The sequence below is a fragment of the Sceloporus occidentalis genome, unplaced genomic scaffold, assembly GCF_023333645.1.
Source record: "Sceloporus occidentalis isolate IW3139 unplaced genomic scaffold, rSceOcc1.0.p SCAF_73, whole genome shotgun sequence".
NCBI lineage: Eukaryota > Metazoa > Chordata > Lepidosauria > Squamata > Phrynosomatidae > Sceloporus > Sceloporus occidentalis.
In genome coordinates, this window is record NW_028317053.1 from 857782 (window position 1) to 865946 (window position 8165).

The window sequence follows — 8165 nt, forward strand, 5'->3', positions numbered from 1 at the left end:
TTTTTAGGCTTTCGTGACTGCGAGATAAAGCAAAGACAGATTTTTAGTACCGTTTCATACACCATACAACAAGCATCTGAAGTTTAGGTTCTAACATTTTCTCTCCCCATTTTCACATTGAATTGGTTTAGGTTGCATTTGGTTTTGATGGGTGAAATTGCTTTTATTTACTTAAACTGGGAGTTTATTCTACTTAATACTTTTTATTAATTTATTAAGCATTATCCAGTTCTGTTTATGTTTTTTTTAAGCAGTCTCTAGGCTTTTGGTTGAAAAAAGGAGGGAGAGAGGTAGATTGTACAAATAATAAAATAAAAAAGCTGGGATGTATGTTGACATTAAATAAAACACAGTGGTGCAACCTGGCTCTTTTCCCAGGAATTTCCTTCAGTGTGGCTTTTTGTCCAGGAGCATCTTTTCTTATCAAGAGTGTCATTTAGTCAACTTCTACAGGAGCCAGCTCTACTGTTAGTCAAAATGTGGTGACACTTTCAGGTGGTCATGTATGTGGGATGAAAGGCAGTGACTGAGCAGCAGCAAGGTTCTGGATGGCATGGTATGTCCTCTACTTCCTAAGACATCCTCTTCACCTTAGGTGCCCTCAGAAGATGCTGTATTATTGCCAATGATGAAATAAGATTCAACTGATAGCATGGTCAGCTTCTCTACTTGGAACTGGGTGTAGATCATCTTATTTTTCCCCTTAACGCCAACAAGCCATCCCACTACAAGAGACATCTCCAACTTTGTCATAAGGGAACTGCCTCCTGTACTCAAGGAAGCTCTTTTCGATAACTCCCTTATCTTGGGTCCTAAGTCAGTTTACTTCCTGTTCCTATGTAATTGCTAGCATACAAAAAGACATATAATGCTGAAATTTACAGAAATATTACTAGGGTTAACCCTTGCAATACCATAATTGCATACAATTTCTCTTTTAATTCTGCAGTGGGGAAACATATCTGCTAATGATCAGCTTGGTTCTAAGCAGAGTTTGTTTCTGCTGCAGTTGCAGCAACAGCTTGCACTTACTGTGTTAGTATTTTATTATGGTTTATATATGTGTGTTTTTTAAATGTGTTTAACTTGCATTTTTTAAAACAGAATTGGGATTTTATTATTTTTTTAAAAAAAAGTTTTGCAGTAATGGTTTTAGTGCTAGTTTGTTTAAAACAGCTGTAAGCCATTTTTGAATCCTGTATTGAGAGACTGTGGGAAATTAATTAAATGATTAAATAAACAGCCAAAGTAATATTTTTGGCAGAGCAAAATCTTCTCACTGTTCCAATACCTTTCTGCCAGTGCAAACATTACTGTGCTACGTGGGTGAGACACTATCTAAAATGTTATACTAAATCCATAAATAGGCCTGTCCCTGCTATGAACCTAATGCAGAATTCTCCCTCTATGTAAGTGTCATGTCTTCGTAATACTACAGTAACAAATTTACTGCTGGAACAAGAGCAGGATGAGTATCTTTGCACGTGTGCTGAGAACACAGCATCTTACATTGCACAGTTGTTGTTGCTGCTGCTGCTGTTGTCTTTATCTTTATTTATATCCCACCTTTTTGATAACCAGAGATGCATCTATACTGTAGAAATAATGCAGTTTGACACCACTTTATTTTATTTATGGTATCTATACCCCACCCTTCAGCCCTAAAGGCTCTCAGAGCGGCTTACAATTATTATTAATTTAACTGCCATGGCTCCATATTACAGAATCCTGGGTTTTGTACTTCTTGGGAGTCACCAGCAGTCTTTGGCAAAGAAGACAAAAAATCTTACAAAATTACAAATCCCAGGATTCCATGGGACTGAGTGATACCATTTAAAGTGCTGTTGAACTGCACTTTAAGGCAGTTATTAAACTAATTCTCTTTTAAACAACTGAAATTAGTTCAACAAGTGAGTTGTTAATTTAATATGAATCAACACATTAAGGGGTTATACTCAGGGTTAAAAATCAAGGAGTAAGCTCAAAGCGGCATGCTTCTACATCTTTGAAGAGCCTTATATGTTTGTACAATCCATGAAAAACCAGGCCCAACAAGCAACACTAAATATAGGGACAGACATACAAGCAGAATGGGCCAAGACTGTCACATCAAGCAATTTTCATAATTTTCTCAGTTACAGAAGAGGGAAAGCCAGGTTTCTCAACTCCCTGCTGGTAATACCCTATTAGGAAACATATTACAGCATTTTACATAATGAATTGACTGTCAGTCATGACTACCATGCCAAGTGTAATTAAAATGAAATTAGGTCAACAAATACATATGCCAGTCGTGTATATTCTCATTGGACTTTTGAAAGGATTTATCATACACATATAAGGTCCAAAATCCAATTATTAATGAGGTGTGAGATATGTTTATATCACTACTACCCTGATTATTCTGGGTACTTTCATTGGACTTTTAAAGAACTTGTCATAAACATATAAGGGCCAAAATAAAATTAAATACAGGTTGAGTCTCCTTCATCCAAAATGTTTGGAATCAGAAGTCTTTTGGATTTCAGGTTGCTTCTTTTCAGATTTTGAAGTGTGTGTGTGTGTGTGTATAGAGAGAAAAATATCTTGAAGATAGGACCAAATTTAAACATGAAATTCATTTATGTTTTGTATATATCTTATACACATAGCCTGAAGGTAATTTTATATGTAATATTTTTAATTATTTTGTGCACGAAACCAAGTTTGTGTACACTGAACCATCCAAAAGAAAAGTTGTCACTATCTTAGCTACCTATGTTGATATCTTTGGATTTTGGAGTATTTTGGATTTCAGAATTCCAGGTAAGGGATATTCTACCTCTGTGTGTTTTGTGTCTGTGTGTTTTATATATAGTATTAATGCCTTTATTATTTTGAGCCATTCTATTAATGAGTGATATAAAAAATCACCTTTTAGTACAAAAGAATGTGGACCTTAATATAAGACTTATTATTACGTCTCTTTACATGATATCATTACACAGCAAATGAACATGCTGTCCTTTCAAGCAAGTATTCCCTACATTTCTGCTCACTTTTTCCCCTTTAAGGTCTAAGTAGAAATGGTTAAGATAATAGCTCTGAAAAAGAAATCTCTTTAATCTAAATTTGGTTTTCTGCTGCAACTATATAAAAATCACAGGTAGTGTAAACTGCTATGTTTTTCTCCATTCAGTAATAAATCACTGCACAATAAAACTGTCTATTAAAACAGAAGACTCTGACTTAAAAATGATGGTTAGTTGCCTAATTAAAAGCTGCTCATCAATCATAATACAAATAAACACACACACTTTCCCTCAAATGTATCAGAACTGTGCAGGTGGCAGCAACATTTAAATACAGCTGTTCCCAGGATCAATTCTGGGCTGAGAAATTTGTCTAAGGATTCAGACAAAAATATTTTCACGCTGAATATTTACAGTCTGGTATTTCTTGGAATAATAAAATGTCATATTTAAAACATTATTTTTACAAACATAGTCTAGATCTTACCACTGCCACTTTCCAGCCAACAAAATTTTATAAATATTCTTTCTTGAACACAACATTTTTTTTTATTTGAGGTTTTAAATGAGCCTCTCAGACAGTGCTGGTTACTTATAATTAGTTTTCACTTCTAATGGCCTGATGGTATCTAAAGCTATCCAGTTTTGAAATTAAATTATTCTTCTTGCTATAAGTTCAACTGACCGAACACTCCCTTTTGTTGCAAGATTCAACTGTATGTCCATGAGTTCATCTGCGTGGTAGAAATAATGCAGTTTGACTCCACTTTAACCGCCACGGGTCCAGCTACAGTATCCTGGCATTTGTAGTTTTGTGAGTCACCAGCACTCTGCCAGAGACTAAAGACCTTGTAAAACTGCAGATCCCAGGATACCATAGCATGGAATAGCACTTAAAGTAGTGTCAAACTCCATTGCACCGCAAATGCATTTCAAATTCATTTCAGATGCAAGACTTCAACTTTTTAACTCTATAACTATGATCTCATTCACACTACTTAATAAACTGTTTTTTGAGTCTGAGTCGAATGGATGAAGCGATTTAGCGCTGAATAGATGTTCACACTATTCAAACTGCGATCAAATCTGCCCATTTCAGTTTACTCCACTTCACATTCACATTCATCAATAGGATCGAATCAAAATGGAGTTGTGTCATGGGGTGACCGTGCCACAGGGAACCGAAACCAAGTGACAGCATATTCACATTTGCACTGAAGCGATTCATTTTTAAAAGATGTGGGGAATGCAGTGGATTGGGAAGAACTGGTTTAGATGGGTTTTGTGCTGCTGCCCCCCCCCCCCCAGAAACCACATCAGAAATTTGGCTCAAGTGTAAACAAGGACCAATTAAACTGCTTTACACTGGTTTGAAAACCAGTTTATTATGTAGTGTGAGTGAATGAGGCCTATGTTCATTATGTAAAAATAGTTATGTATATAATTTTTTTACCTTACGGTTTCTTGACTGCAATAAAGGCTTGATTGGTTGACTGATGGAAGAACATCGAAAATTACAGTGCATTTTACTTTCTTTCACAGTTTGTCAAACCTACAACTATTCCAAAAAACATAGGACAAATGTAGCTTGGAAAGCTCCTAAAAGAGCCTGTCAGCAAATCTACAAACACAGATATCACTTTTGATATTTCAGTGTGATATTTCAGGGCTTATCCATAAAGTCATGGAAAGTATTTAGACTTTCTAGTTCTTTTTGTTTTGATTTTACCAGCATATTCTCCAGGGATGATTCAAGTGCTTTCTTGAAATATCCCAGGTTTCCCTCCCTTCCTGCTCCCTCGTGTTCTTCCTCCATCCCCACTCATTGATCAGAAGCCACATCTAGACTCTGGCAATGGTTCACAGATTGATTTTAAGCAGTTATTATTATCAGGAGCTGGAGTGCAATATTATAGTTCGGCATTGGAAGCATTTTGTTTTGATGTAAACATTCTGATTTCCCTGTCTAGATCTCTGCTGGATCTGTGTCCTGGAAACAACAGCTATGTTTTAATGGCAGAGACCATCTTAATTAGTTCCATAATAATACAAATAAATTTACAGTGCTATATAAATAAAGGTTGATAATAATAATAATAATAATAATAATAATAATAATGCCAAGGAGATATATTTAATTTCAGAAAATACTGGGTTAATTTTAACTGATCTTGGAGGTAGGAATGAAAATTCCTTGAAAATGCCAGAATTTTTAGGAAATATTCAGGAAGAAGAAAATATAATGTGGATATACAAAATAAAATCAGTTTGTATAGAATCAAAACCTGGAACGTTCAAAGATTTTTTTTTCTCCTCTGGAGGAGCTTTCAGTCAAAGGACTGAAATACAGTTAGCTATTTTTACACTGATGTTCTAGTTGTACATCTGAATAGTACAACATTTTCCATCTCTTTCTCAATCTCTCTTTGTCCAACATACACACTTTCTACCAAATATCTGTTCTTCTGACTTTTTTCTTAAAGTTCAACTCTAAACATGTCTTTCCACTTTCTTCCTTGACTTTCTTCAATAATCATTCAGAGTCTACTATTTTCTGGTAGTAGGATGGTGTCATCTGCATATCTTAAATTGATCATGTTCCTTCTTTCAGTTTTCACACCTCATTCCTCCAGGTCTAATCCCATTTTACCTATGATACATTAAGCATGCAAATTAAATAAATAAGGTGATACATGAAGCCTTTCCTGGCCCCCTTGCCAATTAAAAACTATTCCATTTCTCTGTATTCTGTCCTAACAGTAGCCTCTTGCCCTGAGTAAAGGTCAGGGCAATCAAATGTTGTGGGCATGCCCATGTATTTAAGAGTGGTCCATCGTTTTTGTGATCTACATAACAGGAAAGACCAGGACATAGAAGGGCAGCCATGAAGGAACTTGACAAGATCATGAAGTGTAAAGATATATCATTGATACTAAAGTTAGGAGGTCCCATGCCCTCCTATTTCCCATTTCTATGTATGGTTGTGAAAGCTGGGCAATGAAGAAACCTGATAGGAAGAAAATCAACTCATTTGAAATGTGGTGCTGGATAACAATTCTAGAGATACTGTTGACTGCAAAAGGATAAATCAAGCCTGAACTCTCCTTAGAAGCCAAGATGACTAAACTGAGACTGTTGTACTTTAGACATATTATGAGAAGACACAACTCATTAGAGAAGAGGATGATGCTTGGAAAGGCAGAATGTAGTACGGAAAGAGGAAGTCTGTATTACAGATGGATAGATTCCATCAAGGAAGCCATAGCCCTGAATCAGCAAAGCCTAAGCAGGGCTGTTGATGACAGTGTGTTCTGAAAGTCTCTCATTCATGGGGTCGCCATAAGTCAAAGTCAACTTGGCAGCAGATAACAACACAGTATTCACTCTGTTGGACTCAATGGGCACCTGGATGAATTTTAAATGTACATCTATTCTAAAATGTCGAAACAATATATATATATATATATATATATATATATATATATAATTTGTTCTGTATGGTGCTTTATTTTTACAAATTTATGTTCAGCCTATATCCTTCTTATAATATCTACTAATTAAGAATTGCAAAAAAAAAATGCAGTGTAATTTATAAAATCCCATGGTGCCTGACAGATACAGAGAGCAGTAGTCCAGTACAGTAACTTTTCCAGGTGCTGAAGATTTTAAACATTACTTCATTCTGTAAGTATGGACGATAATATCTTGCTTCTAATTTCCAACAGTGTATATCTGAATTAAAAGTATTTTCCAGTCAACATTTCCCATAGGCTGACATAGTGAATTATATATGCACTTATGTTTCTTGTTTAGGCAGCTTCCTCTCCTTTGAAGTGTGCTCAGTTATGATATGTAAGAATCTTGGATGCTTACACTGAGATCAGAATGTCTACCCCAGTCATTTATCTTTTCTCTAGTTATTTGTAGTAGCAGTTCATAATCTGAGCAGCACAGTATCTCACCTTGCCAATTCAGTGTTTCCCTGCTTGTACCACAGACCACCACTTTACTTGGAATACTTGTCTCAACCCTATTAGATTCACATCTGACATCCAACCTTGCTGATCCTTTCCATTACATTCATGAGGGTGAACAAACTGAAACTTAATCCAGACAAGACAGGGATACAAACTCCTGATTGCACAAAAGGAGATCAGGGAACAGGGATTCATCCTGAGCTGGATGGAGTTAACACTCCCCCAGAAAATGTAGATTTGGATGTACTCTTGGATTCCACTATGAACCTGGAAGCTCAGTCTTCAGTGGTGGCCAGGAGTACATTTGCATTATTAAGGTTTGTGCCTTGAGATTTCAGTTCTGCCTATGGTGACACAGGCCTTAGTTACATCCCAAGTGGATTAATGTAACACACTCTACATGGGGCTGCCTTTGAACAGTGTTACAAACTTCAGCTGGTCCAAAACACTGCAGCCAGATTTCTAACTGGGGGGCCTGCAACCACCTCCATCTTCACCAGATTGGGGCTGCGGTGGCACCAGTCTGGCCTCTCCACAGAGCACAAAGGAGCCGAAAAAGTGGCTCCTTTTTGCACCATGGAAAGGGTGCCAGAGACACTGGAGACGCATCTTTACGGCACTTATTTGGTGCTGCATCATGGGGACACCACGCCCCAACTCCACCCCCAGGTCTGCACAGCCCCTGGGACTGGATAGAGTGAGCACACAAGTCCCTTGTTGCAACAGCACCATTGCCTGCTGGTTTCCTTCTGAGCACAATTCAAAATGCTGGTTATGCCCTTAAAGGCTTTACATGGCTAAAGTTCAGGGTATCTGAAGGACCATATTCTCTCTTGTGAACTTGCCTATGCTTTCAGATCTGCTACAGAGTCCCTTCTCTCTGTCCTACCACTCTCACAGGTACATCTGATGGAAACATGAGAAACATCCTTCTCAGTGGCTGCCCCCAGACTCTGAAGCTCTCTTCCCAGAGAGGTTAGACTGGTTCTCACCCTACTTGCTATCTGCAAAGAGGACTGATAGTTTAAGCAAGATGGGCTATGCACAATGTGCTGGGTATTCTACTTGTTATTTTTGTTTTGCTGATACATTTTTTGGCTTTCACTTTTAACTGATTTAATTACTTTTGATAGTTTAATCACTTTTTAACTTTTCTATTTTGTGAATTTTCAACTGT